Source organism: Primulina tabacum, chromosome 7 (genome assembly GCF_025594145.1).
Source record: "Primulina tabacum isolate GXHZ01 chromosome 7, ASM2559414v2, whole genome shotgun sequence".
NCBI lineage: Eukaryota > Viridiplantae > Streptophyta > Magnoliopsida > Lamiales > Gesneriaceae > Primulina > Primulina tabacum.
In genome coordinates, this window is record NC_134556.1 from 26,737,344 (window position 1) to 26,765,097 (window position 27,754).

At 41.1% G+C, this 27,754-nt stretch overlaps 1 long non-coding RNA gene across 1 annotated transcript; it reads left to right on the plus strand.

Moving 5' to 3' along the window:
- The first annotated feature begins 9,673 nt into the window (after window positions 1-9,673).
- On the plus strand, window positions 9,674-27,021 carry LOC142550837 (uncharacterized). The gene is made up of 3 exons (XR_012821423.1): window positions 9,674-10,344; window positions 12,517-12,783; window positions 26,834-27,021. It is a non-coding gene; the product is annotated as an uncharacterized LOC142550837 (long non-coding RNA).
- Window positions 27,022-27,754: the final 733 nt, after the last annotated feature.

A 27,754-nucleotide genomic window follows, 5' to 3' on the forward strand; every position in this document is an offset into this window, starting at 1 on the left:
ATTTTTGCTCGAAAAAACAACGAAATCTTCAGATATTTTGCAAGGGGAAAGGGGTGGCAAGTGCTGAGAATTTAGAACCTAGCTCTCCTCCAAAATTTTGAAACGTGAGTGTGTGTGTAGTGTGTGCTGAAACGTGTGTGTGTGTGCGCGTGAGTGTGTGTGTGGAGAAATAATCAGGGCTAAGCATACTTAGGTAAATAATTAGTAATAAAAATAATACTAATCTAAGTACTTAACCCCACTAAAAGATTTAATAAACTAAGTTACAAGGTTTAAAACCTCCATTACTCAACTTAGCAATTTTTTTGGAAAAGCTTAAAAATCTCAAAATCACCTAATAAATTAAAGTAGGTTTTAAAATGCTTATATTCCAAAAATCATTTAAAAATAACAATTTTCTTGACTTGAAATAAAATACCACATTTTCATAAATCGCTTAAATCGTCACCGGTCTCTTTTCCCGATCTCGCATCGAATATTCATCTGAAACACAAAACTCATAAAAAAATTTTAACGTGCATCACAATAAACATGTAACGATTTAAAATAATGCGAATCTTAAATCATGCATGGTTAAAAAGTAATTTAAAAAATTAAATAAATAATTTTAACCATTTAATAAATGCAAGGGTTTACATTTACTGATTTTGGGCTCTACAATTCCTCTCCACTAAAATAAATTTCGTCCTCGAAATTAAATCTTACCAAAAAAATCCGAGTAGCGACTTCAGCCTCCCAAGTGGCCTCCTCCACTGATTGATTCAGCCACTGAACTTTGACCACTTGGTCACTTTGTTCCCAAGTCTCGCTCCTGTCTGTCTAGAACTCAGACAGGTCTTTCTTCATATGCCAGATCTGGAGCAAGTTGCAATGGCTCAAATCTCAGAACGTACGAAAGATTTGTCATATCTTCCTCAGCATCGAAACGTGGAACACATTGTGCACTCCGGTAAGATTCGGCGGTAGAGCTACACGATAAGCAAGTGTCCCAACCTTGTCAAGAATTTTGAATGGTCCGATAAATCTCGAACTCAGCTTGCCTCTCTTCCCAAACCTCATAACACCCTTCATAGGTTATATCTTCACGAAAACATGATCTCCTACAGCGAATTCGAGATCCCTTCTCCTTTTGTCAGCATAAATTTTTTGGCGACTTTGAACGATCTTCATCCTGTCTCGGATCTTGATCACCACGTCTGCAGTCTGCTGAACAATCTCTGGGCCAAGTTCTGATCTCTCACCGACTTCATCCCAATGAATCGGCGATCAGCACTTCCTTCCATACAGTGCTTCGTAGGGAGCCATACCTATGAATATTTGAAAACAGTTGTTGTAGATAAAATCCACTAGAGGTAGTTTCGATTCCCGATTCCCATGGAAATCGATCACAAAAGCTCGCAACAAATCTTCCAATAGCTTAATAACCCTCTTAGACTGGCCATCTGTCTGAGGATGAAATGCCGTACTGAATAGCAACTTCGTCCCCATAGCTAAATGCAAACTCTTCCAAAAGGACGATGTGAACCTTGGGTCTCTGTCGGACACAATAGAAATTGGGATCCTGTGCAATCGGAGTATCTCCCGGATATAGAGCTCTGCATACTAAGTCATAGAGAAAGTCGTCTTCATCGGTAAGAAGTGTGCCGATTTAGTAAGTCGATCAACTATACCCAAATAGCATTAGATCCCTTGACTGATCTCGGCAAAACCCACAACGAAATCCATGGCGATATTCTCCCATTTCCAATCGGGAATAGAGAGCGGCTTAAGAATTCTTTCTGGCCTCTGATTCTCTGCTTTCACTTGCTGACAAGTGAAAGACTCAGATACGAATCGACGAATGTCCCGCTTCATCCCTGGCCACCAATACAGCACCTGTAAATCCTTGTACATCTTGGTACCTCCTAGATGGATGAAATACGGAGATGTATGTGCCTCTATCAAAATATCCTCTCTGATCGAATCAACACTAGGCACCCACATCATTCCTCTGTACTTCACAATGCCATCAGACGCTGTGTAGAGTACATTGCCCTTGGCTTCATCATTTAGTCTCCATTTCTGTAACTCTTCATCTGAAGGTTGACCTCACTGATTCGATCTAGCAATGAAGACTGGACTGTCAAATTAGAAAACTTGGGAGCTCTGCCCTTAGGATAAAATTCTAAGCCAAACCCCTGAATCTCTTACCGAAGAGATATGTGTGCTGACAGCTGTGCTACGACTTCTACTTTCCTACTCAAAGCATCTGCCACAACATTAGCTTTCCCCGGATGGTAGCTAATTTCACTATCATAGTCTTTTACTAACTCCAACCACCGTCTTTGTCTCATATTCAGTTCTTTCTACGTGATGAAATACTTGAGACTCTTGTGATTAGTTAATATTTGGCATTTTTCGCCGTATAAATAGCGTCTCCATATCTTCAACGCGATAACGGTAGCTAACTCGTGATCATGAGTCGGGTAGTTCTTCTCATGCACCTTCAAGTGTCTGGAGGCATATGCTATAACCCGACCATGCTGCATCAATATTGCGCATAAACCGAGCTTAAAATCATCGGTGTATAACAAAAATTGCCTTGCCCTGATGGGATGGCCAAAACTGGTGCTATAACTAGATCTTGTTTCAAAGTATCGAAACTCTTTTGACAATCTTAACTCCTTAAAATTTAGCATTTTTATTCGTCACTCCACTGCAATCGAGGAAAACCCCTGAATAAATTTCCTGTAGTAGCCTGCCAAGTCTAGGAAACTACGGATCTCTGATGCGTTCTTCGGCTCAACCCATTCTTTTACTGCTGCCACTTTAGCTGGATCCACCTCAATGCCACTGCTTGAAATGATATGGCCCAAAAATGCTACCTTCTCCAACCAGAATTCACACTTACTGAATTTTGCATACAACTTGCGGCTCTGCAAGACTTGCAAAACTGTACCCAAATGCTGACTGTACTCTTCATGGCTCTTTGGGTATATAAGAATGTCTTCAATGAATACTACGACGAAATGATCTAGGTAGGGCTGAAATACTCTATTCATTAGGTCCATAAAAATTACTGGAGCATTCGTTAGTCCAAAAGGCATCACTAAGAACTCATAATGCCTATATCTAATTCTGAAGGCTGTTTTATGAACATCTGCATCCTTTAGCTTCAGTTGATGATACCCATAACGCAGATCTATCTTAAAGAACACTGTAGCTCCCTGCAACTGATCAAATAAGTCCTCGATCCTTGGTAAAGGGTATTTGTTTTTGATCGTTATTTTGTTCAATTCTCAGTAATAAATATACAACATCATGCTCCCATCTTTATTCTTTACGAAGAGAACTGGTGCGCCCCATGGTGAGAAACTAGGGCGGATGAATTCTTTGTCTAGGAGCTCCTAAATTTGCTGCTTGAGCTCTAACATCTATGCTAGATCCAAATGGTACGGTGCATTATAGATTGGCATAGTTCCTGGCACAAATTCAATGGCGAACTCCACTTCTCTCTCTGGTGGAAGGCCTGTGACATCGTCTGGGAAAACATCAAGAAAATCTCTGACAATTGGTACCTCAGATATCGATGGGGTGGGTGTGTCAGGTGTTCAAATAATACTGGACAAGAATGTCTGACACCCCTTATGTATAAGTTTTCGTGCCTGCGTGCAAGAGACCATGCGAGGGAAACTTCTCCACCTCTTTGCCTCGAAAAGAAAATTCTCAATGCCCAACGGTCTTACCAACACTGATATTTTCTGAAAATCAATTAGGACTCTATTCTTCTCAGCCAATCCATACCCAAAATGACATCAAATTCTGGCATGAGCAACACAATCAGGTCAGAATATACTAGGTGGGCCTGTAGTTCAAGATCGATATCTCTGACCACGCTAGTAGCTGGTAACTCTTCCCCTGAAGGGACTGTTACGGAGTAGTTTACGTCGAGTTCAATGGATTTGACACTCAATAAATTAGCGAACGTCTCCAAGATAAAAGAGTGAGTGGCCCTGAAATCTAACAAAGTCTTTGTGGCCACTTTCTTTATGAAAATGTTTCCTGAAGGACGTTAGCCCAACACATAACTTATACCTCAAAATACTATCTTAACCTCATGCATAGTTGAAAATTTCTATCCAAAGTTTCCAAAATACAAAAAAAAAATACTAATATCCCAGGCAAAAATTTGCCTTCTCGGCATGCATGGCGAACACTCTTCCCTGGGTTGGCTGCCTCCACTGCGGGCAGTCCCTCAACATATGATCACTGGCTCCGCACTTGAAGCATTTTCCAGAACCCCATAAACACTGGCCCATGTGCTGACAGTCGCACTTCGGGCACACTGGGTACTCCGGATTCTAAAGAGCTTTCTTTTGAGGAATAGGACCTTTGCCTTTTGCCGGTCCTTGAAACGGCCCCTGGAAAGGCCTCTTAAACTGTTGCTGTTGTGAGGGTTGCTGCTGGGGCGCCTGATAGGGCCTCTTGCCCTGCGTGTCATTCTCAATATCCATCTGGTCCTCCTCTGCTGCCAAGGCTCTTGACACGGCAACATCATAAGTGGTAGGACCAGCAACTCTAACGTCACGGTGTAAGATTGGCCGTAAACCATCAATGAAATGCCTCAGCTTCTCCTGGGCATCATTCGCAATTAGGGGCACGAAGTAACACCCCTCTCAAACTCCCTTACAAACTCCGCTACGCTGCTATCTCCCAATCGCAACGTCATAAATTCCCTGGTCAAACGGGAGCGTAATTCCTCAATGAAGTACTTGGAGTAAAAGACCTCCTTAAAACCATCCCGAGACAGAGTCTGCAAGTTCACTGACACAGACTTGCTCTCCCACCATAATCTAGCATCCCCTGTCAACAGAAAGGTGACACATCTAACTCTGTCTACATCATGCAGCTCTATAAAAGCGAAAATTACATCGATTTACTTAATCTATCTCTCAGCTATCATCGGGTTAGTAGTCCCCCAGAACTCTTTTGGGTCCATCCTCCTGAACCTCTCATACACTGCCTCTGGCCTGAGCCTCATCCCTGTATCTGCTCCAGCATTGTTCCCCGAAAATTGTGCGAAGAACTGAGTCATCCCTACAAGAATCTGTGCCTGCATATCTGGCGGTGGACGAGGAGGAGTGACCCTCTCCTCATCCTGAGCCTCTCTATTCTCTTCACCTTTTCCTCGAGCAATCATACGTCTAGGTGGCATACTGTTCCAAAATTTACCCAACACGTAAACCAACATGCATGAACATAGTATCTATATCATAAGATGCACATAAATCAAATTTACACATGTACATACTGAAATCATGACTTTGATGCTTACTACATGAAAGAATTTTAAAACTTTAAAACTTACAGACTTGAGGCGCGAGTTCGTGATCTTCTCGCAACCGGCAGTAGGCATAACCCTTTAAAAGAATACCGCTCTTATACGAACTGCAACATACCGTACTTTTAAAATGCTTAAAATTTGCGGAAAATAAAAAATTTTGCTTAAATAAGAAATTTTGATTCAAAATGCCAAATAATTAAAATGCTTGAAAAAATATTTGAAATTGTAGACAACTTGCAATAAGTACTTGTTTAAAACATCATAAAGTAATTCGTTAAAAAAAATCAGAGTAAACAATTTTATCATGCATAAAAATAAAATCCTTGAAAACTAAGGCGGTCCTCGGGTTAGTCCACCACACAGTCCGAGCCAGCTCACTGATTCCCACCTCTCGTCTCCTCATACTCGTTCTCACCTGCATCGATCAAGTCTAGTGAGTCTAAAGACTCAACATGTATAAACTGAGAATAGCAAGTAACATATAATAAAATCACATGCATTTTAAAGTAGCACATACGAAACTTAACTTTGAACATACTTGCATAACATAGATGTTCCCTCATTTCATAAACTTACTTGCATCATACATATTTAAACATTCATATCATCATCATTTAACGTAGAGATATGTTTCAAAGCAAGTGACTCATAACAGTGCGCCTGATCATACTAAACCACAGTACTGGGCTGACAGGGATGTCCACTACCACATACATAAGATCCTCAGTCATACTTTACCCAGTGGATTGGTTCACTGGTAATACTTTACCGCTTTCCAATCCTGATCAAAACTGCGATCAGACTTTATCGAGGTGAGAGGTCCCCGGACACGTTCTCCGGCTTCCAAACCTATTCATATTTGGTCACAAGACAATTAGCATACCTTAAAAACATAAAAATATTTTCTTTTGCACGTTGAACATACTTACATAGCGTTGAGGGATTTGTTGGATCTCGTTTGGCCTACTGTTGCACATGCTAACATGTATTTCAAGCAACTCAAATTTCAGAACTTAATCATATCCATCAACTCACCACCGAAGTTAATAAATAACTTATGAATTTCTGGACCACTCGGGACTTGACCATGTTAAACATCATACTAAACCATGACATCGAACCCTGAACCAAATCCTGATGTGAAGTATGAACATTTCCCAAGCAATGGAAAACCCAAACCCCGTTTAAACTGCGACTCAAAGATTCTCATTCAAGATTCATAACACTTAGGCTAACCCTCATCAAGCTTGGACATAACGACATATTAATACCCAAATGAATCAATAGCACTTGAAGCTCGAAGGCCCCTGAACCAGTGCTTAGGCGCTGAGGAGTAGCGCTGCAGTGTCTATCAAGCACCTAGGCACGCCGCTGCACAATGCGAAGCTGCAGCGCTTCAGCGCTCGTAGTGCTGCACTGCGGCGCTAACCCTGCGCGAACCAACCTCAAAATGTCATCTTCTACCCATTCACTTCCCTATGCCTTCTAATGCAACCAAACCCATCCCGACTTGAAACAAAACATCGAAAGATGACTCATTCCAGCACATGACACAACCTATGCAACAATGACCACTCGACGATTCCAACAAAGCATGCAACTAGACAAACTCAAGGAACATGAAGAACATATTTTTAGAACGTCACAGTTTGAGCAGTCACACGATAATGATCATAACTCACTCGTTTCTTGTCCAAAAATTACGAATTTATTATCAAATCAAATGTATCAAAAATTACTATGTTTTATATGTTGAAAGTTTTTCCAGAAAGTCGACCGAAAATTCAGAGTACTCGAAGAGACATCAGACTCATTTTTGAGACCTAAAATTTTGATCCAAAATCGTTTCAAAACATTTTTGCTCAAACTTTTGCACAATAAACATGGATTTTTCATAAAATACGCATCAAAATACTTACTACGACAAGATCGATGTAAAAATAAAAGAATATACACGCCTTTGATGATTAAACTCACGAAACGACGGATAACGACGCGAAGGAATGCGAGGCTTGATCTGGGATGACTTGTGGCACGATTTTTGCTCGAAAACCAATGAAATCTTCAAAAATTTTGCAAAGGGAGAGGTGTGGCTGCTGCTGAGAATTTAGAACCCTAGCTCAACTCCAAAATTTTGAAACGTGAGCGTGTGTGTAGTGTGTGCTGAAACGTTTGCGTGTGTATATGTGTGTGTGCGCGAGTGTGTGTGGAAATAATTAGGGGATAAACATACTTAGGTAAATAACTAGCTGTAATAAAAATAATTGTAACGCCCCGAAAATTTAAAGGGCCACACGAACCATATGTATTTGAATTATTAAATTCTCTTGTGTTTTAATTAAATGTTTTAATTACATTAATTAATTATGTTGTGCATAATTGCATGTTTAAAATATATTTTTCTACATGATTGCATTAAAATATATTTTTAAAGGTTATTCGAGTCGCGATCGAGGAACGGAGACCGATGGCTGAAAAATAGAAAATGTTTTTATTAAATAATTATTTTTAATTATATAAAATAAGGGTGATGCTTTTTTATATTTTTGAAAATAAGGGGTTTTAAAGTGATTTTATACGCCGGGACGTAAATTTTATCGGTGTTGGTATTTTATTAAAAATGCGAGCTTTTTGGCAACCCGGCTAATAAATTCAGAAACGCATTTAAACAAAATTATTTTATTAAGTTAATTAAGCACTAATGGGCCTAATTTACCTACTTGGTGGGCTTAAGCCTAATTAGTAAATATGCAAAGGCACGCGATCGAGAAATCATATTATAGTTTTAAAAATAGTTTGTATGAAAACATGAAGCCTAGAACTTGCTGTTTTTGTTTTCTGTCATGCATTCGATTTTTACGCAAATTGTTGAGGCCATGTTTCATGTTTTTTTCTGAAGGGGCTGCCATGACGTCTAGTTATGGTTAAGTAAAGCTTTTGTATGATTTGAAGTCCCACACACCACACAATACTCGGCTGAATCAAAGAAAGAAGGAAACAAGAACAACCAGAACCGTAACCTTGCTGTCAAGGGTATAGGGGATCGGGTTCCTTATTCCAGGGGTTGGCTTGGTCTTGGCTTGGGCCAGGGCTCGGCTAGAGTCTGTCATGGGTCAGGGGGAGAGTCCTAGCCAAGCTAGGACTCACGGTAAAGGCTGGGGAAGAGTCTTAGCCATGCTAGGACTCTACCCGAGGAGCACCAGCAGGACGTGCAGGGTGCGCGGCTTGCAGGGGAGGGAAGGCAGGTTCCAGGGCTCGTGGGTTAGGCTAGGGTGACTCATTAGGGTCCTAGGAAGGTGCACTGGGGGTTAGGGTCAGGTGGGCTGGGTGGTGGCTCAGCTGGAAGTGTCCTAGTTGGGTTAGGAGTCCTAGAAGTGCAAGGAATCTCACCCACACACACTCACAGATTTGGGGTCGGTTTCCAGCAGGGTTTGGGCGAGCCTGGGCTAGGTTTAGGGGCTTGGGCTTGGTCAATAGAGTCCCTAGGCGGGTTGGCTAGGGTTTGGCTCGAGGTGGCTCGGGCATGGCTCGAGTAAATTGGGAGTTGGCTCGGGTGGTTCGTTAGGGTGTCAATTTCGAAAATTAAAGAACAAAAATTGAATCCATGGGTCCATGGGTGTGGCTCATGACTTGGAAGGGTAGAATAAATATTAAAAATGCTATGTTTAAAATTTGGGATCAAAATATTGAGTTTTGTATTTATTCGTGATTTAATCGCCGCACGAAACGCTCATTAGCGAGTTAATTGAAAAGCCTAGTTTTAAGTTTCATAAAATTATGAAAAATTATATTTAAGCTTAAATAATTATTATAAGTCTAAGTTTTTAATTTGGGAATTTTATATTGAAGTTTGGTTTCATTCGGGATCAAAACGCAATAATACGTCTTATTTAAAGATTAATTTAAAAGTTCCTCGATTTAACCTAAATTAAAATATGAGAAAATTTATGTAAGCTTAAATAATTATTTGAGACATTTTAGATTCAATGAAATTAAGAAAAAGTCAAAAAAAGGGAAATTTTACGTCCATGGGTAAAACGGTATTTTTACACTAAAAATTAGTAAACGTCATGGCAGTGTCCTAAATGCTATTTTGTGATATTATGACTATTTTTAATGTTTATGAGATGTTCATGATTAAATTATGATTTTTAAATGTCCATGAGATTTTTATGAATTAAGGAAGACATTTAAAAGACATGTTGCATGGCTTGGTTTAAAAAAAAATGTTATGTTGTGCATGATTTTATAAAGTGATGAGAATGTAAACGTCGAAGGAAGTGAAGTAATTGTGACTAATTGATAATATTGGAGATATCGTGAGGGTGATTGTAAGGTCCAGAAATTTAATTCGCGTAACCTAAGTGCATGCAATCTAGGATTTTTATTTTTATTATGTGCTTAATTATTTTTATGCATTTTATGCATAATTCATGCATGATAGAATTTAATTCATGAAATTTTTTGAAGCTCATGCATTAGGGTTTCTAGGTGCATTTCACGTTCGAACGAAGACCGGAGACCGAAGAATTTTCAAGAAAATTATTTTATTACACGATTTATTTTTATAAATTAAGTTAAAGCAATTTTAAGAGTATTTTTCAAAAATGAGAATTTTTGGGTATTTCTACCCGCATGATTTTTATTTTTATCGGTACGCAAATTTTATCGAATCGGGTGACTTTTTAATGGTTCGGCTATTATTTTCAAAATCTTTCAACTCGAAATATTTTTCGTGAGTGAGTTTGGGCTTAATGGGCCTACTTTTGAGTTTATAGGGCTTAATTATTTTTTTAACTTTTAAATTAAACAATTTAGGCCCATTAACTAATAATTTATCTATATAATTAACCCTTAAACATATTTTAACCTAAACCTAAACTCTTGTACCAGCCGACACCCACCATCTCCCTCTCGTTTTCAGCAGTTACCACTATAGGCCCCATCGGTTTCTCTTGACTTGTAAAGAAGGAATTCTCCCGGGTCCATTGTCTCGTTGTAGCGCTCCCAAATCATTCAAGGCACGCATTGCACCCTCATTTCTGCATCATTCACGTGTCTTTATGCTGATATGTGTGCTGTACATGCATATTTTTGTTCGGTAATACTGGATCTAGCCTACCGGAGTCTTTTTGTTTGGTTTTTGCATGTATAACTTCCTAGCATCTCACGTTTTCCTTCGGTTTGTGCAAGGGGCTGCGGTTATGTTGGTTTAGGGACTGAACGTGGTGGACAGAGGCTGTCTTGAGGGGTAGGTCAGTGGCTTGGGCTGTAGGTGGATAAGCCGTGAGAAGCTGCTACGTCGGGTGAGTGGGTTGAAGGAGATCCTGTGGTTGGGGTTGGGATCAGCGGTGCAAGGGCGAACCAAGGCTTGAGCCAGGCCTGTGAGGGGTCTGTGTAAAAGCCGAGGGTGACTCGATCCTGCTGGAACCATCTCTGCACTCGATCGAGCGGGCCTAGGAGGATAGTCGCGTTTGGAGTCTGAAGGGCGAGCGGTCGATTGCCTTCTCCAGCGTGCATGGAGGCGGATTTGTGAGTCTGGTAGGTACCTTAGGGTCTGGTCTAGGTCCATGATAGGCTGGTTCAGGGCTGGTGCAGTCAAGGTAGGTAGAGACGCGAGTTTCTTTGAGAAGATAAGGAAATGGAGTGCAAATGAGAAGGGGCAAAATATTTTGTTAGGATCTGAAATTTTCTAGCCGTGGGTCAGGGGACTAAAGGCATTGATTTAGGAGCTTTATAGTGTTAAGATATGACCATAAGTTGGGAAAATTTTGGTTGAGTTTCGAGTCGATTCGGATTAAAACCGGGACCCCGATCCAAGTTTTAAAACGAATCAGTTAAGTTATGATTTTGGCTCGAGTTTACGTCTAGGAGCACTTTTAAAAATGTTTTGGGACATTTTAGGCAGTTTGGTAAGCTTCGGGTCAATTTTAGATGTCCAGGGGTGAAATGATAATTTTCGGGTTTTCAGGGGCAAAATGGTCATTTTGCACCCGGGGTGAGATTTTGGTCCTGGCAGCGCCCTGAGCACAAATTCATGTTATTTTAAATTTTTATGCATCATGTTTAAAATTTTTACGCAATTATGATAAATACGGTGCATGCTTGGTTTAAATGAAAAATTATGTATATGCATGCTTTTATTTAAGTGATGAATATGATGACACGTTTTGAAGGAAGTGATTTAGTTGTGACTAACACGATGACACGATGACATGTAAGGCCCGGGCTCAGTGGGCGGGTAATGCCGTCGCTGATGACCCTCGCCGCCGGGTACCGCAGTTACACGTAGATGGATCCATCGACTGACATGATGACATGATGATACGAAAGTTACAGCTAATGAACGGAATTCAAATTAAGATTTTAACATGTATATGCTGATACGATGATACATGCTATTACCATGTTTTGGACAGGTTACAGTTACGCATATGATATGATAACATGATGAGACATGTTTTGACACGTTACCATTTTACACGACACGCTTATGTTCATGTTTTTAAGCTCATGAAATGTATGTTGATTATGCTATTTTTCACTGCTGTGTGCTACGTATATGTACTTGTTATTACTGGTACAGGTGTGTTGAATCTTTAGACTCACTAGGCGTGTGTGATGTAGGTGAGCATTTTGAGCAGGAGACAGGAGGTGCTAAACTCTGAGTAGGCAGTCTTGGTGAGGTGACATAACCCGAGTACCGCGCGTTTTTCCGCATTTTGAGTGATGGTTTTTGGAGAGGAGTTAAACATTTTATTTACGTAAGGATTTTCATGATTTTTACTCATTTACATTTACGTCGATGTTGGTTATTTTTAACTGTGATATTTTCATTGATAAATAAATATGATCATTTTAAATGTTAATTTTTAAAATGAGAGCTCAAAAAAAAAAAAAAATAGTTCTGCATTTTAAAACGAGTAGACGTTTCAGTTGGTATCAGAGCAAAAGGTTCCTGTATAGGGTTATGCCACCGCCAGCTTCTGCCGCTCAGTCTTCAAAGCCTCAAGTCTGTGAGCTTTACGATTTTACTGTTTGAAATGATTTATTGTTATCACCTGCATGATTTCATGATTTATGCATTATGATGAGTTACTGCTTATGTTTAACTGTTTTACGATTTAAAGTTCTTTAATTTATAAACTAGATTATTTGCATGATGGGTTACGTGTTGATTGGACTGTATTCAGATATGCCTCCCAGACGTGAGCCTAGGATGGTGAGGGTGGACGATATTCCAGAGGGTGGCAGGGGTCCTCCACCACCACCGCCAGGGGACCCAGCTACCCGAGTCTTAGAGGGTATGGCTAGACTTTTGGAGCAGCTGCAACAGGCTCCTAGACAGCAGACTAACATCTTTGAGCAGTTCCGTAGGCTCAACCCGAAGGAGTTCGGGGGTACTACTGATCCGTTTGTTGCAGAGGGATGGATCATGTAATAGCCAAGCCTGGTGAACGGTATGGTTTAAGTTTTCGTATGTTTATGGATTATTTGGTTTAGATGTTAAGAGTTGTGATTATGGGTCATAGTATTGTTGGTTATTATTGTTTTGTGGCATTGTTGATATTAGTTGATGGTAGTTGTATTGTATCAACGTTGCGATTCGATTTTAGTTGCATAAGAGTTTGTTTTGGCCGAGACCAGACCGCACACGCGGTAATTTGAGCAGCGCCCCCGCTGTCTTTATTGCAGCATTTTTGGTGGATTGCCGAACAGACACCGCACCCGCGGTGTGATAGTTACCGCACCCGCGGTGGAGGCACCGTACCCGCGGTAAGTTTTGTACCGCACCCACGATCGTCAGTTTCAGAATTTTGGCTGTATTGCCGTAGGCACACCGCACCCGCGGTGCATGTTGGAGCGCACCTGCGGTCGATGAATAGTGAAAGCGTGTTTTCGAGATTTTAATGATATAAGGCATGATTTGGTTCATTTTTTCTCATTGTTTTCCCTTCATTCTCGATTTATGCTCTTGGGGAGACTAGGGTTTCTTCATTTCTTACTTCCCTTTCTTTGATTCAAGCTTGTTGTTGGTTATTTGTGTTGAGAGCAAGATTATTTTGGGTTCAAGGAGCTAAGGTAAGCTTTTGGTTTAGTTTATTCTTGGTTTTGGTGTTGGGAGAAATCATGGGTTTGGTGATTGTGTTGGTTTTATGGATTAATTGTTATGGATTTATGATTATTGAGATGTTGATGGTGTATTTCATGATTTATTGTTGTAGGTTGTGTACCAAGAGATATATTCTAGGTTCCAAGTGGTTGTAAGTGGAATTCATTTCCTTGTGCTCACATGATAATATATGTATTGTGTTACAATGTTTTAACATGTTATTCCCTTACATTTGATTCATATTATGTATAGATATACCTTGTTGTATATTAGAGGCAATTGAATGTCTCAATTGTGTAAAAAGGAATACAAGAGATAGAGTATGCAAAGTGTTTGTTAAAATGTCCTAAGAGAGAGTTCAAATGTTTTATAGATTGATTGATACATAGTCAGAGATTGCATGCAATTAGTTGATCAACGACCATAGGCTCATATCCCTCAGAGTTATCGATTTATGTCGATGGGATATAGGTACAGAGACAGAGATACTATATAGATATCAATCCAACAGAGAAAAGAGAAATACCATCTTATTGTTATATTATGCTATGTTATTCATGTTTCAAGAGTTGATGGTATTTAATGATTTCAAAGCCATGTTTTATAGAGTATGATATATGTATCCATTGCTATGTAAGAGTTCCACTTGCTGAGTTTTATACTCATTTTAGTTATTTCATGTGATGTAGATAAGAGCGACGGGCCGGGACGTTGATTGTGGGCCGGGGTCATATGCATATAGAGAAGGAAGGAAGAAAACTATTTTGATAGCATTTTTGACATGATCACAAAAATGATATTTTGTATTTTTGTTGTATCATTTGATTGATCATGTATATACTTTTGATTATACATTGACATGTATTTTAAATCCTTCTTTCTTTTTAGAAAATTTTAAATTCCGCTGTTATTTTATTAAAACCGGTCGAGGGTGTCACATTTAGTGGTATCAGAGCACCGTTCTTCGGACCAATGCATATGACTTCGTCTATTTTCAACAGTCCGGGTATGTCTTCTTCTACATCTATTCATTGTTATCTATTGATATGTATTGTGTGAGCACATTGTAGGAGTAGATGCCTCCTAAGAGGAAAGCTGCAGAGGGTGAGGATAGTTCTTCCTCTAGAGTTGTCGATTAGTTTGGCAAGTTATTGAAAGAGCAAGCCAAGGTCCATAGTGAGCAGATCCAACAGTTACTACGTTTGCAAGGTACAGGTCAAGGTAGAGGTCAAGTGAGAGGCCAAGTGCCACAATCAGTTGGTACTGATGGGATCTTTACTGCTTTCAAGAGGATGGATCCGCCTGAATTTGCAGGAAGCACTGATCCGTTAGTGGCCGTAGAGTGGATCAAGGCACTTGAAGCTATTTTTGATCATCTCAAGTATGAAGACAAGGACAGAATTGGATGTGCAGTGTTCATGTTAGTCAAAGCTGCACGCATTTGGTGGAATGCTACCAAGGTTAGTGTGGATGTTCCGGCATTGAAGTGGTCAGAGTTCACTGATCTTTTCTATGACAAGTACTTCCCAGACGCACTTCGAGCTAGGAAGGTGACTGAGTTCTTGGAGCTTCGACAGGGAGGTAGAAATGTTGATGAGTACATTCCGAAATTCGAGGAGGGCTGTCTGTTTGCCCCGTATATTGCTTCCAATGGCAAAGACAAAGGTGCTCATTTCATTAGAGGCCTTAGAGCAGAAATCAGAAGGGACATTAATATGTCGAAGGCTGTGACATTCAAAGAGATTGTGGCTAAGGCTCTGTTGGCCGAACAAGATGAGAAGGACATTGCAAGAGAGAGACAAGCGAGGCAGCATGCCATTGCTCAGAGAGGCCAGGGTTTGAATCAAAGAGGAAATGATCGTTTCAAAGGGAAAGGCAAGTTAGAGCCGAGTCCTAAACCACCGGCAGTTCCATTTGATCCCGAGAAGCCATTGTGTCCCAAGTGCGGTAGGCATCATCGGGGAGAGTGCAGATTTGGTACTCATACTTGCTACAGATGTGGCACTACAGGCCATATTGCCAAGGACTGTCCAAGAGGAGCGAGTAAAGAGAAGGTGCAGGGTCGCATCTTCACCATGAAAAAGGAAGGTATAAACCATGATTCTTCTGTGATCTTTAGCACTATTTTAATTTCAGGCAGAGTAGCTACGACATTGATTGATACAGGTGCTACTCATTCTTTTATGTCTGAACTATTTTTGAGATCTTTGGGTATAGTTCCTTCTGTTATTCCCCTCCAATTTAATGTTGTATTGCCTTCGGGAGATGTGTTGTGCCCGACGTCTATTGTGTATTCATGTTCTGTTCAAATCGATGAGCGGGTGGTTTATGCTGATTTGATTGTTATTCCGATGGTTGCGTTTGATATTGTACTTGGCATGGATTGGCTATCAACTTACCGTGCAGTGATTGATTGCGTTGCCAAGACGGTAAAATTTGCAGATGATGCAAATAAGGAAGGTATGCTTGCCAGTGCAGGTACTTCGCTGGTCCTTCCTTTTATTTCATGTCTTGAGGCTAAGAAGTTGTTGTTTAGAGGTTGTGATGGGTTTTTGGCTTTGATTGTGGATGTGGATAGAATTGTGAAATTGAATATTGATGATATTGATGTGGTGAGAGAGTTCCCTGATGTTTTTGAGGATGATGTGCCGGGTTTGCCGCCGGACAGAGATGTGGAGTTTGTGATTGATCTAGTTCCAGGTACGGTTCCTATTTCTAAGGCTCCGTATAGAATGGCTCCAACAGAAATGAAAGAGTTGAAGACGCACTTACAGGATCTATTGGATAAAGGTTTTATTCGGCCGAGTTTTTCGCCTTGGGGAGCTCCGGTTCTTTTTGTTAAAAAGAAAGATGGGTCTTTGCGGATTTGCATTGATTACAGAGATATCAACAAAGTGACTATCAAGAATAAATATCCGTTGCCACGGATAGATGATCTTTTTGACCAACTGCAAGGGGCTACCGTGTTTTCGAAGATTGATCTGCGATCTGGCTATTATCAGTTGAAGGTTAGGGAGTCTGATATCCCTAAGACGGCGTTTCGAACCAGGTATGGTCATTATGAATTCCTTGTGATGTCTTTTGGTCTGACTAATGCTCCTTCAGTCTTCATGGATCTTATGAACCGGGTGTTCAAGCCGTATTTGGATAGCTTTGTCATTGTTTTCATTGATGACATATTGATTTAGTCCAAGACCAGAGAGCTTCATTCAGAACACCTCAGAGTTGTTCTTCAATTGTTGAGAGAGAAGAGGTTGTATGCTAAGTTGAAGAAATGTGAGTTCTGGTTGGAGCAGATTTCTTTCTTAGGCCATGTTGTCTCGAAGGATGGTATAGCGGTTGATCCAGTGAAAATCGAGGCGATTCAGAAATGGCCTATCCCTACCACTGTATCAGAGGTACGCAGTTTTCTTGGTTTGGCGGGTTATTATCGTCGTTTTATTTCAGATTTCTCCAAGATTGCCCTGCCGTTAATCAATCTGACGAGGAAGACTGTGAAGTTTGAGTGGTCCAATGATTGCCAAAGTGGATTTCAAGAGTTGAAAGATAAGTTGACGTCAGCTCCGGTACTTGCATTGCCCAGTGGTACAGAGGATTTTGTTGTTTATACTGATGCGTCGAAGAAGGGTCTTGGTGCAGTGCTGATGCAACATGGAAAGGTTATAGCTTATGCTTCTCGTCAATTGTGTCTGATCGTGACCCTAGATTTACTTCAGAGTTTTGGAAGAGTTTACACAGAGCTATGGGTACACGGTTAGCATTTAGTACAGCATATCATCCCCAGAGCGACGGTCAATCAGAGAGAGTTATTCAGATTTTAGAGGATATGCTCAGAGCATGTACTATAGATTATCCAGGTAGTTGGGATTCCAAATTGCCTTTAGTTGAGTTCACGTACAATAACAGTTACCAAGCAACGATCGACATTGCACCATACGAAGCGCTTTATGGCCGAAAGTGTAGATCTCCCTTGTATAGGGATGAGATTGGTGAGAGAAAGATGTTGGATCCAGAGTTGTTCCAACAGACAGCTGATGTTGTTGCTGTTATTCGAGAGAGGATGAAGACGGCACAGTCGAGACAGAAGAGTTATGTTGATGTGCGTCGCAGGCCGTTGCAGTTTGAGGTTGGCGACCATGTGTTCTTGAAGATAGCACCTCTTAAAGGTGTAATGCGGTTTGGCTAAAAGGGAAAGTTGACTCCTAGATTTATTGGTCCTATTTGAGATATTGGACAGAGTTGGTGATCGAGCTTACAGGTTAGCCTTGCCGCCAGATCTTGATAGAGTTCATAATGTTTTTCATGTATCCATGCTCAAGAAGTATATTGCGAATCCTTCCCATGTTCTTCACCACGAGCCATTGGATTTGACGCCGAATTTAACGTACCAAGAGATTCCAGTTCAGATTCTGGATCGCAGAGTTAGAGTTTTGAGAAACAAAGAGATCGGCATTGTTAAAGTCCTTTGGAGGAATCATTTGATTGAAGAAGCCACGTGGGAACCAGAGGATGAGATGATAGAGAAGTATCCTAAGTTGTTTGCGCAGTGACGTCAATTTCGAGGACGAAATTCCCTTAAGGAGGGGAGATTGTAATAGCCAAGCCTGGTGAATGGTATGGTTTAAGTTTTCGTATGTTTATGGATTATTTGGTTTAGATGTTAAGAGTTGTGATTATGGGTCATAGTATTGTTGGTTATTATTGTTTTGTGGCATTGTTGATATTAGTTGATGGTAGTTGTATTGTATCAGCGTTGCGATTCAATTTTAGTTGCATAAGAGTTTGTTTTGGCCGAGACCAGACCGCACCCGCGGTAATTTGAGCAGCGCCCCCGCGGTCTTTATTGCAGCATTTTTGGTGGATTGCCGAACAGACACCGCACCCGCGGTCGTCAGTTTCATAATTTTGGTTGTATTGCCGTAGGCACATCGCACCCGCGGTGCATGTTGGAGCGCACCTGCGGTCGATGAATAGTGAAAGCGTGTTTTCAAGATTTTAATGATATAAGGCATGAGTTGGTTCACTTTTTCTCATTCTTTTCCCTTCATTCTCGATTTATGCTCTTGGGGAGACTAGGGTTTCTTCATTTCTTTCTTCCCTTTCTTTGATTCAAGATTGTTGTTGGTTATTTGGGTTGAGAGCAAGATTATTTTGGGTTCAAGGAGCTAAGGAAAGCTTTTGGTTTAGTTTATTCTTGGTTTTGGTGTTGGGAGAAATCATGGGTTTGGTGATTGTGTTGGTTTTATGGATTAATTGTTATGGGTTTATGATTATTGAGATGTTGATGGTGTATTTCATGATTTATTGTTGTGGGTTGTGTACCAAGAGATATATTCTAGGTTCCAAGTGGTTGTTAGTGGAATTCATTTCCTTGTGCTCACATGATAATATATGTATTGTGTTACAATGTTTTAACATGTTATTCCCTTCCATTTGATTCATATTATGTATAGATATACCTTGTTGTATATTAGAGGCAATTGAATGTCTCAATTGTGTAAAAGGGAATACAAGAGATAGAGTATGCAAAGTGTTTGTTAAAATGCCCAAGAGAGAGTTCAAATGTTTTATGGATTGATAGATACATAGTCAGAGATTGCATGCAATTAGTTGATCAACGACCATAGGCTCATATCCCTCAGAGTTATCGATATATGTCGATTGGATATAGGTACAGAGACAGAGATACTATATAGATATCAATCCAACAGAGAAAAGAGAAATACCATCTTATTGTTATATTATGCTATGTTATTCATGTTTCAAGAGTTGATGGTATTTAATGATTTCAAAGCCATGTTTTACAGAGTATGATATATGTATCCATTGCTATGTAAGAGTTCCACTTGCTGAGTTTTATACTCATTTCAGTTATTTCATGTGATGCAGATAAGAGTGACGTACTAGGACGTTGATTGGAGCCGGGGTCATATGCATAAGAGAGGAAAGGTGGGGATGCCGCCCAGAAGCTGAGGCATTTCCTGGATGGACTGAGACCCACACTCCACCGTGACGTCATGCTGATGAGGCCGGCGAGTTATGATGAGGCCACTGCTTGCGCTTTTTAGGCAGAGCAGGCATTGCGAGACATAGATTTGGAGATGCAGCGGAAGCGGCATCAGACTCAGTCCAGTACACAGCCACATAAGAAGCAGTTTTCAGGGCCATCTAGACAGCAGGGGCAGCAGAAGCCCCAGGGACAGCAGAGACCACCCCAGGCACCAGGGGTTCCAAGACAGGAGGGGGGACCACCATGCCCACAGTGCGGCAAATATCATTACGGCAAATGCATGCGAGGCACCTACAGGTGCTTCATATGCAAACAAGAGGGGCATAAGGCTGCAGATTGCCCTCGGAACAAGGGTCCCACCATCGGCAGGGCATTTGTGATGCACGCTGAGGAGGCTGAGGCGGAGCCCGACTCTACGCTGATCACTGGTAACTTTTACGATTAAGTCTAATTGTTTATAATTTTGATTGCCTGTAATTGTTTGATCATTATGCGATTTGACTATTGGGATCGTTAACATAGAAAGAATTAGGATGCATGTTCTACCTAGTTTGAGATCATTTTCGAACTTATGCAATTTTGAGGAGTAATTTGATGTTAATTTTCGAGATTTCGTTGATTTTGGGGTTAAATTCGAATAAGAGATTAGGGTCTTGTTGCAGTTTTCGAAAATTTGAAGGGGCATGGTACAATTTTCGAACTTTAAGGGGGTTAATTTGCAATTTTTGACTTTTCTGAGGGTGAATTTCGAATTTTTGAGAATTTTGGGTTAACTGCCGATAAGGAATCCTTATTGTTCAACAATATTAGACTTGATGGTATGATTTGTCGCAGGGAGGATATATATTGCAGGTGTAGCCACGCATGCATTGCTAGACTCAGAGGCTACGCATTCGTTTATATCTGAATCTTTCGTGAAGCGACTAGGGATCATGCCAGTAGCGATGGATTCAGGATTCAGGGTATCGATTCCATCCGGGGATCAGATGTTCACATCCCGAATAGTGCGAGGATTGGAGCTCAGATTACAGCAGAAAGCAGTACGGGCAGATCTGATAGTACTACCGCTGCCAGAGTTTGATATCATACTGGGCATGGACTGGCTCTCTTCTCATGGAGCAGTCATAGATTTCCGCCAGAGGTCAGTGTCTGTTAGACCTCCAAGTGGGATGCCGTTTGTATTTGAGGCAGCTAGGCATCAGCAGTTCCCGCACGTCATTTCCTGCATGTGTGCGAGGAAGCTTATTAAGAGAGGATGCCAGGCATTCTTAGCCAGCATATTATCAGTGCCGGATCCAGTCAGTCAGAGGCTGGAGGATGTAGATGTGGTCAGCGAGTTCTCCAGCGTGTTCCCTGACGACGTTTCTGGCATTCCACCAGACCGAGAGGTGGAATTCTCTATTGAGCTTATGCCAGGGACAGTGCCGATATCTAAGGCGCCCTACCGATTAGCACCTGCAGAGATGAAAGAGCTCAAGGATCAGATTCAGGATCTTCTGGATAAGGGTTTTGTTCGCCCTAGTTTTTCTCCATGGGGCGCACCAGTGCTATTTGTTAAGAAGAAGGATGGCAGCATGCGTCTGTGCATTGACTACCGAGAGCTGAACAGAGTTACAGTGAAGAATAAATATCCATTACCTAGGATCGAAGAGTTATTTGATTAGCTTCAGGGAGCCTCAGTGTTCTCCAAGATAGACCTTCGATCCGGATACCACCAGCTGAAGGTGAGAGAGTCAGATGTGCATAAGACAGCTTTCCGGACGCGTTATGGGCACTATGAGTTCTTGGTGATGCCCTTCGGTTTGACGAACGCGCCAGCGATCTTCATGGATCTCATGAATCGCGTATTCCAGCCATTCTTGGATCAGTTTTTCATAGTGTTCATTGATGATATCCTGATCTATTCGAAGAGCAGGGAGGAGCACAGTCATCATCTGAGGACAGTATTGCAGACTCTACAGGATAGACGACTGTATGCCAAGTTCAGCAAGTGTGAGTTCTAGGCTCGATAGAGTGGCATTTTTGGGCTACATCGTATCTCAGGATGGCATAGAGGTCGACCCCAGCAAAGTAGAGGCAGTCAGAGATTGGCCAGTTCCGAAGAGCGTAACAGAGATCCGCAGTTTCTTGGGATTGGCAGGTTATTACAGGAAGTTCCTCCAGGGCTTCTCTTCTATTGCGGTGCCTATGACCGCTTTGACGAAGAAGAACGCCAAGTTTGTTTGGAAACCAGAGTGCAAGGAGAGCTTTGACAGACTGAAGCAGGCCTTGACCACAGCGCCAGTGCTAGCTATGCCATCAGGGCAGGGAGAGTTTGTAGTATATATAGGTGCATCGAAGCTTGGTTTGGGCGCAGTTCTGATGCAGCAGGACAGAGTGATAGCCTATGCGTCCAGAAAGCTGAAGGTTCATGAGAAGAATTATCCGACTCATGACCTCGAGCTAGCAGCAGTGGTATTTGCCCTGAAGATCTGGAGACACTATCTGTATGGGGAGAAGTGCAGGATTTTCACAGATCATAAAAGCCTGAAGTACTTCTTCACTCAGAAGGAACTGAATATGCGACAGAGGAGGTGGCTTGAGCTGGTTAAGGATTATGATTATGACATTAGCTACCATCCAGGTAAGGCTAATGTGGTCGCAGATGCTCTGAGCAGGAAGCACGCAGTGATTGCCCATCTGTCAGTGTAGAGACCGCTTCAGGCTGAGAATCAGAGGTTTGAGCTTGCAGTTTATGCCAGGGGCGAGGCCCCGAATCTTGCTACTCTGACAGTACAGCCGACTCTGAGGGACAGAATCCAAGCAGGGCAGACTTCTGATGAGCAGCTACAGAAGTGGAGACAGAGAGACGAGACTAAAGGCCAGAGACTGTACGCAGTTGTGAATGGCATAGTCAGATATAGGGACCGCCTATGGGTTCCTGACAGTGATTCTCTTCGAGCAGATATCCTGAGTGAGGCCCACAGCACTCCGTATTCCATCCATCGAAGGAGTACGAAGATGTAATAAGGATCTGCAGTCACTATACTGGTGGCCGGGTATGAAGAGAGATATCCTGCGGTTTGTCTCCGAGTGTTTGACATGTCAGCAGGTCAAGGCAGAGCATCAGAGACCTGCAGGGAAGCTGAGACCACTCCCTATTTTCGAGTGGAAATGGGAGAATATTACTATGGATTTCGTGACAGGCCTTCCGAGGACTACTGGAGGATACAATGTCATCTGGGTGATTGTTGATCGGCTCACCAAGTCTGCTCATTTCTTACCGATCAGGAAGACATTCACCATGACTCAGTACGCAGAGCTGTACATCAGAGAGATAGTCAAGCTGCATGGGATCCCGGTGTCTATTGTGTCAGACAGGGATCCGAGATTTATGTCTGCATTCTGGAAGAGTCTTCACCAGGCATTGGGTACGAAGCTACTGTTCAGTACCGCTTTTCATCCTCAGACAGACGGTCAGTCAGAGAGGGTGATACAGATTCTTGAGGATCTACTCCGAGCTTGCATGATCGACTTCCAGGGCAGCTGGGAACCGAAGTTACCACTTGTGGAGTTCACGTACAACAACAGTTATCAGGCATCGATAGGTATGGCTCCATACGAGGCACTGTACGGGAGGAAGTGTAGGTTGCCAGTATATTGGGATAAAGTAGGCGAGCGAGCAGAGTTGGGCCCAGATATTGTCAGACAGACGACAGATCTAGTGGCCAAGATTATAGACAGGATGAGGACTGCGCAGAGCCGTCAGAAGAGTTATGCTGATCAGAGACGGCGAGACCTGGAGTTCGCAGTAGGGGATCATGTTTTTTGAAGGTCGCACCTATGAAGGGTGTGATGAGGTTCGGGAAGAAGGGGAAGCTCAGCCCTAGATTCATCGGACCATTTGAGATCCTAGAAAGGGTGGGAGACACTCGCTTACAGAGTTGCTTTACCGCCGAATCTGGCGGGAGTTCATAACGTGTTTCACGTCTCCATGCTGCGGAAGTACATGTCGAATCCTTCACATGTGCTTAATTATGAGCCACTTAAGCTGACACCGCACTTATCTTTCGAGGAGAGGCCGACCCAGATCTTGGACAGGCAGGAGAAGAGACTCCGGAATAAAGTGATCCAGATGGTCAAAGTCAAGTGGCTGAATCATTCCGAGGAGGAGGCCACGTGGGAGACAGAGACCGAGATGAGTAGTCGCTACCCGGAGTTATTCGGTACGTTCTAATTTTGAGGATGAAATTTCGTTTAAAGGGGGAGAGTTGTAAGGTCCAGAAATTTAATTCGCGTAACCTAAGTGCATGCAATCTAGGATTTTTATTTTTATTATGTGCTTAATTATTTTTATGCATTTTATGCATAATTCATGCATGATAGAATTTAATTCATGAAATTTTTTAAAGCTCACACCGGAGACCGAAGAATTTTCAAGAAAATTATTTTATTACACGATTTATTTTTATAAATTAAGTTAAAGATATTTTAAGAGTATTTTTCAAAAATGGGAATTTTTGGGTATTTCTACCCGCATGATTTTTATTTTTATCGGTACGCAAATTTTATCGAATCGGGTGACTTTTTAATGGTTCGGCTATTATTTTCAAAATCTTTCCAACTCGAAATATTTTTCGTGAGTGAGTTTGGGCTTAATAGGGCCTACTTTTGAGTTTATAGGGCTTAATTATCTTTTTAACTTTTAAATTAAACAATTTAGGCCGGCCCATTAACTAATAATTTATCTATATAATTAACCCTTAAACATATTTTAACCTAAACCTAAACTCTTGTACCAGCCGACACCCACCATCTCCCTCTCGTTTTCAGCAGGTTACCACTATAGGCCCCATCGGTTTCTCTTGACTTGCAAAGAAGGAATTCTCCCGGGTCCATTGTCTCGTTGTATCACTCCCAAATCATTCAAGGCACGCATTGCACCCTCATTTCTGCATCATTCACGTGTCTTTATGCTGATATGTGTGCTGTACATGCATATTTTTGTTCGGTAATACTGGATCTAGCCTACCGGAGTTTTTTTGTTTGGTTTTTGCATGTATAACTTCCTAGCATCTCACGTTTTCCTTCGGTTTGTGCAAGGGGCTGCGGTTATGTTGGTTTAGGGACTGAACGTGGTGGACAGAGGCTGTCTTGAGGGGTAGGTCAGTGGCTTGGGCTGTGGGTGGATAAGCCGTGAGAAGCTGCTACGTCGGGTGAGTGGGTTGAAGGAGATCCTGTGGTTGGGGTTGGGATAAGCGGTGCAAGGGCGAACCGAGGCTTGAGCCAGGCCGTGAGGGGTCTGTGTAAAAGCCGAGGGTGACTCGATCCTGCTGGAACCATCTCTGCACTCGATCGAGCGGGCCTAGGAGGATAGTCGCGTTTGGAGTCTGAAGGGCGAGCGGTCGATTGCCTTCTCCAGCGTGCATGGAGGCGGATTTGTGAGTCTGGTAGGTACCTTAGGGTCTGGTCTAGGTCCATGATAGGCTGGTTCAGGGCTGGTGCAGTCAAGGTAGGTAGAGACGCGAGTTTCTTTGAGAAAATAAGGAAATGGAGTGCAAATGAGAAGGGGCAAAATATTTTGTTAGGATCTGAAATTTTCCAGCCGTGGGTCAGGGGACTAAAGGCATTGATTTAGGAGCTTTATAGTGTTTTAAGATATGACCATAAGTTGGGAAAATTTTGGTTGAGTTTCGAGTCGATTCAACTTAAAACCGGGACTTCGGTCCAAGTTTTAAAACGAATCAGTTAAGTTATGATTTTGGCTCGAGTTTATGTCTAGGAGCACTTTTAAAAATGTTTTGGGACATTTTAGGGAGTTTGGTAAGCTTCGGGTCAATTTTAGATGTCCAGTGGTGAAATGATAATTTTCGGGTTTTCAGGGGCAAAATGGTCATTTTGCACCCGGGGTGAGATTTTGGTCCTGGCAGCGCCCTGAGCACAAATTCATGTTATTTTAAATGTTTATGCATCATGTTTAAAATTTTTACGCAATTATGATAAATACGGTGCATGCTTGGTTTAAATGAAAAATTATGTATATGCATGCTTTTATTTAAGTGATGAATATGATGACACGTTTTGAAGGAAGTGATTTAGTTGTGACTAACACGATGACACGATGACATGTAAGGCCCGTGCTCAGTGGGGGGGTAATGCCGTCGCTGATGACCCTCGCCGCCGGGTACCGTGGTTACACGTAGATGGATCCATCGACTGCACATGATGACATGATGATACGAAATTCACAGCTAATGAACGGAATTCAAATTAAGATTTTAACATGTATATGCTGATACGATGATACATGCTATTATCCATGTTTTGGACAGGTTACAGTTACGCATATGAGATGATAACATGATGAGACATGTTTTGACACGTTATCATTTTACACGACACGCTTATGTTCATGTTTTTAAGCTCATGAAATGTATGTTGATTATACTATTTTTCACTGCTGTGTGCTACGTATATGTACTTGTTATTACTGGTACAGGTGTGTTGAGTCTTTAGAGTCACTAGGCGGTGTGATGCAGGTGAGCATTTTGAGCAGGAGACAGGAGGTGCTGAACTCTGAGTAGGCAGTCTTGGTGAGGTGACATAACCCGAGGACCGCGCGTTTTTCCGCATTTTGAGTGATGGTGTTTGGAGAGGAGTTAAACATTTTATTTACGTAGAGGATTTTCATGATTTTTACTCATTTACGTTTACGTCGATGTTGGTTATTTTTAACTGTGCTATTTTCATTGATAAATAAATATGATCATTTTAAATGTTAATTTTTAAAATGAGAGCTCAAAAAAAAAAAAAAATAGTTCCGCATTTTAAAACGAGTAGACGTTTCAGTGATGGTCCCAGTGGAAGCCCGACGTTCGTGTTTCCATCATTGCGAATATGTGGTAACGGTTTTGTGGTAACGGTAAGAATGAGAATATCGTGAGGGGAAAAGGCCCCAAAAGGAGCACATTTATGGGAAAATGCCCCAGAGGGAACCCCGACGATCGTATTTCTATTCGAAAAATGATAGGCCAGTGCCCAGTTGACCGGTGAGAGTGTTGCTGGTGTCCCCCGCCGCCCAGTACTGTGGTTACATGTAGATGGATCCATCGACTCTTGAGGTTATCTCATGATCAGGAAAGTTACAATTAACGATCTGAATTCAACAAAGAAAAAAGGAAAAGGAAAAGGAAAAGGAAAAGGAAAATGTTTATGATCATGTTAAAATGTTTTTATGTCATGATAAGGAGAAAATAAAGAAAAAATATTAAGGGTTATTTATGCATGTCATGAAATGTTATTTTTACCTAAAAATATTTTCACTGTTGCTTGCGATTTTATACGTATTATTTGTTATAAAGATTATGATGTGTTGAGTCTTTATACTCACTAGGTGTGATGGATGCAGGTGAGGTTGAGGGAGGTCTTGATGGGTGATTGACTGGACTGATGGCGCACACAACCCGAGGACCAGCGCTTCTATCTTTCCGCATTTACGATTATGACTCATGATTTATGTTAGAGATTTTAAGACTATTTATTTATGTTTCAATAGATTTTTGAGAGATTTAATATGAGCTATACTTTTCAAACTTATTGCTTTTTAGGGTTGGTAAAACGGTTGACGATTTCTTTTTATGACTATTGCACTTATTTTTAAAATGCTAGATGGTTGGTATTTTATTTTAAAAGGGTAAAATATTTTATAAAAAAATTTTCATGTGAAAAATGTACATAGCCAAAAATTGAGTGTTAAAAAAATTTTTTTTTAGTACTTTTAAACAAATAAAAAGGGCAGGGCGTTTCATTATACTAATCTAATTACTTAACCCCACTAAAATATTTAATAAAATAATTAACAAGGTTTAAAATCTCCATTACTCAACTTAGCAATTTTTTTGGAAAAACTTAAAAATCTAAAAATATCTAATAAATTAAATTAGGTTTTAAAATGCTTAAATTCCAAACATCATTTAAAAAAAAAATTTCTTAACTTGAAATAAAATACCACATTTTCATAAATCGCCTAAATCGTCACCGGTCTCTTTTTCCGATCCCGCATCGAATATTCACCTGAAACACAAAACTCATAAAACATTTTTTTAACGTGCGTCACAATAAACATATAAAAATTTAAAATAAAGCGAATCGTAAATCATGCATGGTTTAAAAATCATTTTCAAAATTAAATAAATAATTAACCATTTAATAAATACAAGGGTTTATGCGTACTGATTTTGGGCTCTACAGTTATTGTATCAGGAAGTTTGGGAATTTTGTACTGTAGATTCCAGAATTTAAGTAAGATAATTGAGGGGACAAAGGACCG